This window comes from Ranitomeya imitator, chromosome 4 (assembly GCF_032444005.1).
Source record: "Ranitomeya imitator isolate aRanImi1 chromosome 4, aRanImi1.pri, whole genome shotgun sequence".
Lineage (NCBI taxonomy): Eukaryota > Metazoa > Chordata > Amphibia > Anura > Dendrobatidae > Ranitomeya > Ranitomeya imitator.
Window position 1 is genome coordinate 554,534,650 of NC_091285.1, and position 13,842 is coordinate 554,548,491.

A 13,842-nucleotide genomic window follows, 5' to 3' on the forward strand; every position below is an offset into this window, starting at 1 on the left:
TAGGACTCAATTTAACACCTGGATTTATGAGTCACTACATGGATACAATTCACACCTCCACCAGACAACTCCAGATATCTAAGAACATTATTCCCACTGCCTCTCCATTTGTAAGAAAATGCCTAATTTTATTACCTTGGCTTATCTTTAGGAGGCATCACACTTTCTCACCCCCTGAACAAATGTCCTGCTGTAGTAATAAGAGGAGTGAGGGGGAAAATGAGAGGTGTAAGGGAGAAAATGAGAGATGTGAGGGGGAAAATGAGAGGCTTGATGGGAAAATAAGAGAAGTGAGGTGCTATAACTAACCACAGATATTTACTATGCCCAGACAACACCGGGCTCTTCAGCTAGTTTAAAGGGAACCTGTCACCCTGTTTTTTCAAGAAGAGCTAAAAATAGCGTTAAATAGGGGCAGAGCTGGGCTTTACATTAGTGTATTTTTGAGCCTTTATTCCCCACCTATGCTGCCGAAATACCTTTGTAAAGTCGCCGTTTTGGGCTGTCACTCATGCTGGTCAGGTCATATGGGCGTGGTGACAGCGCTGTTTCTCTGCCAGATCTCCGTTGGTGGCGTAGTGGTGTGCGCATGTCCAAGTGGCGAATCCACTGCGCAGCTTCAACGAAAATAGCAAGATCTGCGCTATTCAGCCGTTTATCGGTGGGCGTGGCCATCTTTGTGAGGCCGCGTGTGCGCAGATGGTTCTTCTCGGCTTCCCGGGGTTTCAGGAAAATGGCCGCGGGATGCCGCGCGTGCGCAGATGGAGATCGCGGCGGCCATTTTCTTGCAGCCGAGATGCGAACTCTGCTTCATGAAAATGTCCGTCGAGATCACCATTTGCGCACGCGCTGCATCCCGCGGCCATTTTCGAGAAGCCGAGAAGAACCATCTGCGCACGCACGGCCTCACAAAGATGGCCGCGCCCACCGATAAACGGCTGAATAGCACAGATCGCGCTATTTTCCTTGAAGCTGCGCAGTGGATTCGCCACTTGGACATGCGCACACCACTACGCCACCAACGGAGATCTGGGGGAGAAACAGCACTGTCACCACGCCCATATGACCTGACCAGCGTGAGTGACAGCTCAAAACGGCGACTTTACAAAGGTATTTCGGCAGCATAGGTGGGGAATAAAGGCTCCAAAATACACTAATGTAAAGCCCAGCTCTGCCCCTGTTTAACGCTATTTTTAGCTCTTCTTGAAAAAACGGGGTGACAGGTTCCCTTTAAAATAAACAAGAAAATTTCCATAGTATTCCAAGCTAAGCCATAAGGTGGCGCTAAAGCAAAGTAACTAACAAAGTAATTCTTTCGGGGGAGTGAATCACTTCATTATGGTGTAAAACCATCTCTTTGTTCTCTACTATAAATAATTTTTAAATCATATAGTGTATTTCACACCTGTTGCTTTTATTTTTAATTTTAATAATATAAAATGGCATACCGTTCCCCATATCTTTATGTATCCCCCAGATAAATGCCTATAGGGTGTACTAGGGGTAGACGACGAGGAGCGGGGGCGCCAATTGCGCAGGAATATAGGGTGCCAACCTCCGCAGCTGTAGGCAGGGCAAATTTAGGTACAGTGCAGGTCAATTAGTGTACCATCTTTTGGGAATAAGTGCAATAATATCAAGTGTGCACTATAATTTAACACACAGTATTGCACGGGGCAATACCCAATATATCTCAGTACACAGTTTCAATTGACATTGATGACAATTTTTGTATTTGTATGTCTGAATTTGTATGGTCTGCTGTTTGATTTGCTGTCTTTTCCTACATGACAGGGCCCATTAGGGTGAATTAGGGAGAGTCTACGTTGAGCGGTGGCGCCACTGCGCAGGACTTAGGGTGCCAACCTCTGCGGCAAGGTAGGGTGCAGATAGTTTGTTTATTAGGGATACTGTGCACCCTGTATCTTTCAGCCAAACAACAGGCATTGTCTGAAGGTCGTATGTGTTTTGTGGTTGTTATTTTTAATTAAGTAATGCATTAAATGTTAAGTTTTATTGGGTATATTTCATTATTCTGTGCATATAGTGCTTATTGTCGGTGAAATATTTGGAATTATTGGAACTTATATTCTTTTTTTTCTGTGAAAGTCAGCCCCATATACACTTGTATCATGTAAACCTGCAACTTCCATTATGTCCTTATTCCTTAACAATGGTATGGAGATACTGGGAGTTGTTGTTACCAGCCATGTGGACCATACAGGAACCTCAGCTCTAATGAGATGTGCAGGAAGGAATACAAATAAATATTTACATCCAGGTACCTTATAGGTGACATCTTCTCTGATCATTCCCATCCTTTTTGCCTCCATATAGTGCAGATGCCATGATGAGATTTCATGCCCTGTGCTCATCTCTGTAGACTTTCATCTTCTTAGTCTTCAGCAGCACTTCTCAACATGGTGTCCTTAAAAATAAAGTATCATTATTAGTGTTGAGCGATACCGTCCGATACTTGAAAGTATCGGTATCGGATAGTATCGGCCGATACCCGAAAAATATCGGATATCGCCGATACCGATATCCGATACCAATACAAGTCAATGGGACATCAAGTATCGGAAGGTATTCTCATGGTTCCCAGGGTCTGAAGGAGAGGAAACTCTCCTTCAGGCCCTGGGATCCATAGGGATGTGTAAAATAAAGAATTAAAATAAAAAATATTGATATGCTCACCTCTCCGGCGGCCCCTGGACATCACGATGGTAACCGGCCGGCTTCTTTGTTTAAAATGAGCGCCTTCAGGACCTGCGAATGACGTCGCGGGTTCTGATTGGTCGCGTGCCGCCCATGCGACCGGCACGCGACCAATCAGAAGCCGCGACGTCATTCCCAGGTCCTTAATTCTGAGAATTAGGAGTTTTGTGAATGAGAATGACGTCGCGGCTTCTGATTGGTCGCGTGCCGGTCACATGGGCGGCACGCGACCAATCAGAACCCGCGACGTCATTCGCAGGTCCTGAAGGCGCTCATTTTAAACAAAGAAGCCGGCCGGTTACCAGCGTGATGTCCAGGGGCCGCCAGAGAGGTGAGCATATCAATATTTTTTATTTTAATTCTTTATTTTACACATCCCTATTGATCCGATACCGATACCCGATACCACAAAAGTATCGGATCTCGGTATCGGAATTCCGATACCGCAAGTATCGGCCGATACCCGATACTTGCGGTATCGGAATTGCTCATGATTCATTATACTACCCCATAAATATAAATATCCCCAATGCTGCACCCCGAACAAATAATTGCCCACCCCATGTGCTTCCTGCAAAAATATTCTCTCAACTCTGCCCCTCTCTGAACTGTCCCCCCTATATTGCCCCTCTCCATAATGTCCCCCACACTGCCCCTTTCCGTAATGTCCCTCCCACATTGCACCTCTCTGTAATATTCCCTAACACTGCCCCTCTCCATAATATTCCCCCACACCGCTCCTCCCCATCATATTCCCCCCACACCGCTCCTCTCCATCATATTCCCCCCCACACGACTCCTCTCCATCATATTCCCCCCACACCCTCCTTTCCGTCATAGTCCCCCCACAGCTTCTCTCCGTTATATTCCCCCCCACACACAGCTTCTCTCCATCCTATTCCTCTTCCGTTATAATATCCAATGTCCTGGGCTTATTTCTGTTATAATGTCTCTCATCCTAGGCTGCTTCTTGGTATAATGTTCCTGTTCCTGGTATAATGTCTCTCATTATGGGCCCCTTTCTGGTATAATGTTCCAATCCTGAGCCCCTTCCAGTAATAACGACCCTCATCCTGGGCCCTTTCCTTGTATAATGTACCCTGTCCTATGCCCCTTACTGTAATAAGATCCTTCATCCTGGTCCCTTCCTTTAACCCCTTTACCCCCAAGGGTGGTTTGCACGTTATGGACCGGGCCAATTTTTACAATTCTGACCACTGTCCCTCTATGAGGTTATAACTCTGGAACGCTTCAACGGATCCCGGTGATTCTGACATTGTTTTCTCGTGACATATTGTACTTCATGATAGTGGTAAAATTTCTTTGATATTACCTGCGTTTATTTGTGAAAAAAACGGAAACATGGCGAATATTTTGAAAATTTCGCAATTTTCCAACTTTGAATTTTGATGCAATTAAATCACAGAGATATGAACACAAAATACTTAATAAGTAACATTTCTCACATGTCTACTTTACATCAGCACAATTTTGGAAACAACATTTTTTTTTGTTAGGGAGTTATAAGGGTTAAAAGTTGACCAGCAATTTCTCATTTTTACAACACCATTTTATTTTAGGGACCACATCTCATTTGAAGTCATTTTGAGGGGTCTATATGATAGAAAATACCCAAGTGTGACACCATTCTAAAAGCTGCACCCCTCAAGGTTCTCAAAACCACATTCAAGAAGTTTATTAACCCTACAGGTGTTTCACAGGAATTTTTGGAATGTTTAAATAAAAATTAACATTTAACTTTTTTTCACAAAAAATTTACTTCAGCTCCAATTTGTTTTATTTTGCCAAGAGTTACAGGAGAAAATGGACCCCAAACCTTGTTGTACAATTTGTCCTGAGTACGCCGATACCCCATAAGTGGAGGTAAACCACTGTTTGGGCGCATGACAGAGCTTGGAAGTGAAGGAGCGCCATTTGACTTTTTAATGCAAAATTGACTGGAATTGAGATGGGACGCCATGTTGCGTTTGGAGAGCCACTGATGTGCCTAAACATTGAAACCCCCCACAAGTGACATCATTTTGGAAAGCGGAAAAATTCAGACACGAACATATAGCAAACCAACGAACTCAAACAGCTATATTTCCATGGATAGTTGCCATCTCCCAAGATGGCTACTCAATGTCCCACGTAGCCAATTTATGCAGATAAACCGGAACTGCTCCAGACATACTGACTTTACCGATGAATCGGATATTCTTATAGATAAATTTGCAAAGAAGGGATATAACTATAAATATTTGCTGGAAACTAGGAACGATATCAGCAGCATCCCTAGGGAACAACTCATTACTGATAAGATTGAGACGGAGAATAATCCTAATGAGAGTGATGATAAAATATCTATTCCAATTATTATACAATATAACTCTAATACCCAGATTCTGAGAAAGATCGTTAAAAAATATTGGTTTCTTTTACAAGATGATAAAATTATTGGGGATAAATTACAAAACTTTCCCCGTTTTGTCTTTAGAAAAGCACGGAATCTGGGTTCTCTGGTTGCCCCTACTGTGCGATGCCCAGCTCCAACACTGAAATATATGGGCCCCTTTAAACAAATTATAAAGGGCTTCTTTCCATGCCAAAAGTGCAAGATGTGCAAGTCGTTGCATTTAACTAAACAGAAATTTGTAACATCCCGCAATGGCACACAAGTAGAAATTACTGACTTTATTACTTGCACTACCAGAGGAGCTATTTATGCAATCGAGTGCCCCTGCAAAAAGCTGTATGTGGGGCGAACCAAACGCCCCCTATGCAGGAGGATCCAAGAACATCTACGGAATATTAAGAGGAAATATGACGAGCATCCCCTTTCCAAACACTTTGCAATCCACCACGGAGGCTCCATAAATGGAACAAAGGTAACCGGGATTAAATTAGCCCACAAAGATTGGCGGAATGGAGATTATATTAAAAAAATGTCCAGGGAAGAGACCCGACTTATTTTTGAATTGGACACCCTTAAGCCGAAGGGGTTAAATAATGGAGTTGAATTGTTTGCCTTTGATTGATACAACGTAGGGAGCCAAACCTATATAAACCAACAGAGCACAGCGGGAGCCTACCCTGAAGAAGGAATCCGTGTTATTCCGAAACGCGTTGGTTGGTTATTCTTGGCTCCCACAGTGCTCCGTACCGCCGACAGGGGCACCACGTGACATACCGGACACGTGACCCGAACTGAACGCAGGTCCTGCCATCTTCAGCGTTGCCGAGCGCGGCGCGCTCTCTACACACGTTCCTCTGACACAGGCGGCTGTCACCAGCCGGGACAGCACGCCGTGTACTACCGTCAGCAACTCTGATCTTCGCAAGGTCAGCGAAGCTAAGTATCCAACTTGCATTTCGTACTGGCATCTTGAACTTTCACCGCGTGTGTTCCCTGCGGCAGGTACGACTTTTTTTCCCAGTTTATTTTGCATGTGCTTCTATGAGGACGGAATTACCTCATTGCTAGACTCGTATAAGTACTACAGATAGTTGCTCCAGAGGGTTTATATTTCTGAATACATCTATCTACTTGTTTTTACCTTTAGACCTGGAATTGTGCACCTATTTTCATATGCAAGCAATTTTACTGCCAATTCTACATCTATTAGTGCTATTTCCTCCCCATCAGGTAAATTATTAATATATATATATTGTTTTGGGCTCCATCTGCATGCATTTCCTAGCGCAAGTTTGATTGATTGTTTTATCATTCATATATTATTTCCCCATTTTGGAAAGTAGACCCCCTAAGGAACTTATCTAGAGGTGTGGTGAGCACTTTGACCCACCAAGTGCTTCACAGAAGTTTATAATGCAGAACCGTAAAAATAAAAAATAATTTTTGTGAAAAAAAAATGATCTTTTCGCCCCCAATTTTTTATTTTCCCAATGATAAGAGAAGAAATTGGAACCAAAAAGTTGTTGTACAATTTGTCCTGAGTACGCCGATACCCCATAAGTGGAGGTAAACCACTGTTTGGGCGCATGACAGAGCTTGGAAGCGAAGGAGCGCCATTTGACTTTTTAATGCAAAATTGACTGGAATTGAGATGGGACGCCATGTTGCGTTTGGAGAGCCACTGATGTGCCTAAACATTGAAACCCCCCACAAGTGACACCATTTTGGAAAGCGGAAAAATTCAGACACGAACATATAGCAAACCAACGGACTCAAACAGCTATATTTCCATGGATAGTTGCCATCTCCCAAGATGGCTACTCAATGTCCCACGTAGCCAATTTATGCGGATAAACCGGAACTGCTCCAGACATACTGACTTTACCGATGAATCGGATATTCTTATAGATAAATTTGCAAAGAAGGGATATAACTATAAATATTTGCTGGAAACTAGGAACGATATCAGCAGCATCCCTAGGGAACAACTCATTACTGATAAGATTGAGACGGAGAATAATCCTAATGAGAGTGATGATAAAATATCTATTCCAATTATTATACAATATAACTCTAATACCCAGATTCTGAGAAAGATCGCTAAAAAATATTGGTTTCTTTTACAAGAAGATAAAATTATTGGGGATAAATTACAAAACTTTCCCCATTTTGTCTTTAGAAAAGCACGGAACCTGGGTTCTCTGGTTGCCCCTACTGTGCGATGCCCAGCTCCAACACTGAAATATATGGGCCCCTTTAAACAAATTATAAAGGGCTTCTTTCCATGCCAAAAGTGCAAGATGTGCAAGTCGTTGCATTTAACTAAACAGAAATTTGTAACATCCCGCAATGGCACACAAGTAGAAATTACTGACTTTTACTTGCACTACCAGAGGAGCTATTTATGCAATCGAGTGCCCCTGCAAAAAGCTGTATGTGGGGCGAACCAAACGCCCCCTATGCAGGAGGATCCAAGAACATCTACGGAATATTAAGAGGAAATATGACGAGCATCCCCTTTCCAAACACTTTGCAATCCACCACGGAGGCTCCATAAATGGAACAAAGGTAACCGGGATTAAATTAGTCCACAAAGATTGGCGGAATGGAGATTATATTAAAAAAATGTCCAGGGAAGAGACCAGACTTATTTTTGAATTGGACACCCTTAAGCCGAAGGGGTTAAATAATGGAGTTGAATTGTTTGCCTTTGATTGATACAACGTAGGGAGCCAAACCTATATAAACCAACAGAGCACAGCGGGAGCCTACCCTGAAGAAGGAATCCGTGTTATTCCGAAACGCGTTGCTTGGTTATTCTTGGCTCCCATAGTGCTCCGTACCGCCGACAGGGGCACCACGTGACATACCGGACACGTGACCCGAACTGAACGCAGGTCCTGCCATCTTCAGCGTTGCCGAGCGCGGCGTGCTCTCTACACACGTTCCTCTGACACAGGCGGCTGTCACCGGCCGGGACAGCATGCCGTGTACTACCGTCAGCAACTCTGATCTTCGCAAGGTCAGCGAAGCTAAGTATCCAACTTGCATTTCGTACTGGCATCTTGAACTTTCACCGCGTGTGTTCCCTGCGGCAGGTACGACTTTTTTTCCCAGTTTATTTTGCATGTGCTTCTATGAGGACGGAATTACCTCATTGCTAGACTCATATAAGTACTACAGATAGTTGCTCTAGAGGGTTTATATTTCTGAATACATCTATCTACTTGTTTTTACCATTAGACCTGGAATAGTGCACCTATTTTCATATGCAAGCAATTTTACTGCCAATTCTACATCTATTAGTGCTATTTCCTTCCCATCAGGTAAATTATTAATATATATATATTGTTTTGGGCTCCATCTGCATGCATTTCCTAGCGCAAGTTTGATTGATTGTTTTATCATTCATATATTATTTCCCCATTTTGGAAAGTAGACCCCCTAAGGAACTTATCTAGAGGTGTGGTGAGCACTTTGACCCACCAAGTGCTTCACAGAAGTTTATAATGCAGAACCGTAAAAATAATAAATAATTTTTGTGAAAAAAAAATGATCTTTTCGCCCCCAATTTTTTATTTTCCCAATGGTAAGAGAAGAAATTGGAACCAAAAAGTTGTTGTACAATTTGTCCTGAGTACGCTATATGTGGGGGTAAACCACTATTTGGGCGCATGGGAGAGCGCGGAAGGGAAGGAGCGCCGTTTGACTTTTCAATGCAAAATTCACAGGAATTGAGATGAGACGCCATGTTGCGTTTGGAGAGCCACTGATGTGCCTAAATATTGAAACCCCCCACAAGTGACACCATTTTGGAAAGTAGACCCCCTAAAGAACTTATCTAGATGTGTGGTGAGCACTTTGACCCACCAAGAGCTTCACAGAAGTTTATAATGCAGAGCCGTAAAAATAAAACAAAAATTTTTTCCCACAAATATTATTTTTTAGCCCCCAGTTTTGTATTTTCCCTAGGGTAACAGGAGAAATTGGACCCCAAACTTTGTTGTGCAATTTGTCCTGAGTGCGCTGATACCCCATATGTGGGGGGGAACCACCGTTTGGGCGCATGGGAAGGCTCGGAAGGGAAGGCGCGCCATTTGAAATACAGACTTAGATGGAATGGTCTGCAGGCGTCACATTGCGTTTGCAGAGCCCCTAATGTACCTAAACAGTAGAAACCCCCCACAAGTGACCCCATATTGGAAACTAGACCCCCCAAGGAACTTATCTAGATGTGTTGTGAGAACTTTGAGCCCCCAAGTGTTTCGCTACAGTTTCTAACGCAGAGCCGTGAAAATAAAATAAAAAATTCCCCCCAAAATTATTTTTTAGCCCCCAGTTTTGTATTTTCTCGAGGGTAACAGGAGAAATTGGACCCCAAAATTTGTTGTCCAATTTGTCCTGAGTGCGCTGATGCCCCATATGTGGGGGGGAACCACCGTTTGGGCGCATGGGAGGGCTCGGAAGGGAAGAAGCGCCTTTGGAATGCAGACTTAGATGGAATGGTCTGCAGGCGTCACATTGCGTTTGCAGAGCCCCTAATGTACCTAAACAGTAGAAACCCCCCACAAGTGACCCCATATTGGAAACTAGACCCCCCCCCCACGAACTTATCTAGATGTGTTGTGAGAACTTTGAGCCCCCAAGTGTTTCACTACAGTTTATAACGCAGAGCCGTGAAAATTAAAAAATCTTTTTTTTCCCACAAAACTTATTTTTTAGCCCCCAGTTTTGTATTTTCCCAAGGGTAACAGGATAAATTGGACCCCAAAAGTTGTTGTCCAATTTGTCCTGAGTACGCTGATACCCCATATGTTGGGGTAAACTCCTGTTTGGGCAAACGGGAGAGCTCGGAAGGGAAGGAGCACTGTTTTACTTTTTCAACGCAGAATTGGCTGGAATTGAGATCGGACGCCATGCCGCGTTTGGAGAGCCCCTGATGTGTCTAAACAGTGGAAACCCCCCAATTATAACTGAAACCCTAATCCAAACACACCCCTAACCCTAATTCCAACGGTAACCCTAACCACACCTCTAACCCAGACACACCCCTAACCCTAATCCCAACCCTATTCCCAACCGCAAATGTAATCCAAACCCTAACCCTAACTGTAGCCTTAACCCTAACTGTAGCCTTAACCCTAACTGTAGCCTTAACCCTAACTGTAGCCCTAACCCTAGCCCTAACCCTAGCCCTAACCTTAGCCCTAACCCTAGCCCTAGTCCTAACCCTAGCCTTAGCCCCAACCCTAGCCCTAACCCTAACCCTAGCCCTAACCCTAACCCTAACCCTAGCCCTAGCCCTAACCCTAATGGGAAAATGGAAATAAATACATTTTTTAATTTTTTTTTATTTTTCCCTAACTAAGGGGGTAATGAAGGGGGGTTTGATTTACTTTCATAGCGGGTTTTTTAGTGGATTTTTATGATTGGCAGCCGTCACTCACTGAAAGACGCTTTTTATTGCAAAAAATATTTTTTGCGTTACCACATTTTGAGAGCTATAATTTTTCCATATTTGAGTCCACAGAGTCATGTGAGGTCTTGTTTTTTGCGGGACGAGTTGACGTTTTTATTGGTAACACTTTCGGGCACGTGACATTTTTTGATCGCTTTTTATTCCGATTTTTGTGAGGCAGAATTAGCAAAAACCAGCTATTCATGAATTTCTTTTGGGGGAGGCGTTTATACTGTTCCGCGTTTGGTAAAATTGATAAAGCAGTTTTATTCTTCGGGTCAGTACGATTACAGCGACACCTCATTTATATCATTTTTTTATGTTTTGGTGCTTTTATACGATAAAAACTATTTTATAGAAAAAATAATTATTTTTGCATCGCTTTATTCTGAGGACTATAACTTTTTTATTTTTTTGCTGATGTTGCTGTATCGTGGCTCGTTTTTTGCGGAACAAGATGACGCTTTCAGCGGTACCATGGTTATTTATATCTATCTTTTTGATCGCGTGTTATTCCACTTTTTGTTCGGCGGTATGATAATAAAGCGTTGTTTTTTGCCTCGTTTTTTTTTTTTTATTTCTTACGGTGTTTACTGAAGGGGTTAACTAGTGGGCCAGTTTTATAGGTCGGGTCGTTACGGACGCGGCGATACTAAATATGTGTACTTTTATTGTTTTGTTTTTTTTATTTAGATAAAGAAATGTATTTATGGGAATAATATATATATTTTTTCCATTATTTAGGATTTTTTTTTTTTTTTTTTTTTTTTACACACTTGTAAAAAATTTTTTTTACTTTTTTACTTTGTCCCAGGGGAGGACAATACAGATCGGTGATCTGCCAGTTTGCACAGCACTCTGACAGATCACCGATCTGTCAAACAGCGCTGCAGCGTTACCAAGTGCCTGCTCTAAGCAGGCACTTGGTAAGCCACCTCCCTCCCTGCAGGACCCGGATCCGCGGCCATCGTGGATCCGGGATTTGCTGCAGGGAGGAAGGTAGGAGACCCCCGGAGCAACGCGATCACATCGCGTTGCTGCGGGGGTCTCAGGGAAGCACGCAGGGAGCCCCCTCCCTGCGCGATGCTTCCCTGCACCGCTGGCACATCGTGATCATGTTTGATCGCGGTGTGCCGGGGGTTAAATGTGCCGGGGGCGGTCCGTGACCGCTCCTGGCACATAGTGCCGGATGTCAGCTGCGATAAGCAGCTGACACCCGGCCGCGATCGGCCGCGCTCCCCCCCGTGAGCGCGGCCGATCGCCTATGACGTACTATTCCGTCCTTGGGAAGTAAAGCCCACCCCACATGGACGGAATAGTACGTCTAATGGCAGAAAGGGGTTAACAATGACCCACATCCTGGTATTATGTCCCCATTATGGGCCCCTTCCGGATATGTCTGTTGTCCTGGGTCCCTTATTGTAATAAGATTCCCATCCTGGCCCCTTCCTGTAACAATGCCCTTCTTCCTGGAAATTTTAGGCCAGTAAGTCTAACCTCTATTGTTTGTAAAATATTTGAAGGGTTTCTGAGGGATGTTATTCTGGATTATCTCAATGAGAATAACTGTTTAACTCCGTATAAGCATGGGTTTATGAGGAATCGCTCCTGTCAAGCCAATCTAATCAGTTTTTATGAAGAGGTAAGATATCGACTGGACCAAGGTGAGTCATTGGACATGGTATATCTTGATTTTTCAAAAGCGTTTGATACCTTGCCACACAAGAGGTTGGTATACAAAATGAGAATGCTGGGTCTGGGGGAAAATGTGTGTAAATGGGTAAATAACTGGCTTAGTGATAGAAAGCAGAGGGTGGTTATAAATGGTATATTCTCTAACTGGGTCGCTGTGACCAGTGGGGTACCGCAGGGGTCGGTGTTGGGGCCTATTCTCTTCAACATATTTATTACCGTAACTATCTGGTAGAAGGTTTACACAGTAAAATATCGATATTTACACTTGATCTAAAACTATGTAAAGCAGTCAATACAATCAAAGATAGTACTCTGCTACAGCTCGATCTGGATAAGTTGGAAACTTTGGCCAAAGGTGGCAGATGTCGTTTAACATTGATAAATATAAGGTTATACACATGCGAAGGAGGAATTAATATCACCATTACATACTGAATGGGAAACCAGTGGGTAAATCTGACATGGTGAAGGACTTGGGAATCCTAGTTAATGATAAATTTACCTAAAGCAGCCAGTGTCAGGCAGCAGCTGCCAAGGCAAACAGGATCATGGGGTGCATTAAAAGAGGTCTAGATACACATGATGAGAGCATTATACTGCCTCTGTACAAATCTCTGGATAGACCGCTCATTGAGTACTGTGTACAGTTTGGGGCACCGGTTCTCAGGAAGGATATAATAGAACTAGAGCGAGTACAAAGGAAGGCAACAAAATTAATAAAAGGATGAGGGAACTACAATATCTAGAGAGATTAGCAAAATTAGGATTATTTAGTTTAGAAAAAAGATGACTGATAACCATGTAAAAGTATATAAGGGGACAATACAAATATCTCTCCGAGGATCTCTTTATACCAAGGAAGGTGATGGTCACAAGGGGGAATTCTCTGTGTCTGATGGAGAGAAGGTTTTTCCATCAACATAGAAGAGGATTCTTTACTGTACGCGCAGTGAGAATCTGGAATTCTTTGCCTGAGCAGGTGGTGATGACAAACTCAGGCGAGGTGTTCAAGAGAGGCCTGGATGTCTTCCTGGAGCGTAAGAATATTGCATCTTACAGTTATCGAGTATTTTAGAAGGACGCAGATCTGGGGATTTATTCTGACGGAATATAGGCTGAACTGGATGGACAAATTTCTTTTTTTCTGCCTTGCTAACTATGTTAATATGTTATTATAGAGGCCTGATCCATAGGCCACAAAAAAAATCTTCTGTTATTAACATCAGACAGTAAGGGACCTGACTTTAAAAATGTTTGTAGCATAACTTCTTTGTCATACAGACCTCATCCACACTCAAACAGTTCTTTTTTCTGTGACTAACACAATACAGCACGCCATATTTCAACTTTGAATTTAATGTTGCAGAAATTCAGCTGTTTGCATAAGTGGTGCAGAGATTAAAATCTAATTTTTTGTTGCTAATACTGTGCTCCTACCACACTATCTGAGCAATATGACAGGGAAAAAGCGAGGCCGTGGTGGCAGGGGAATTAGGTGTACGTGGGGTAGGTGGTAATGTTTGCGAAAGCACTAGGGTAGCAATGTCACGTCCTA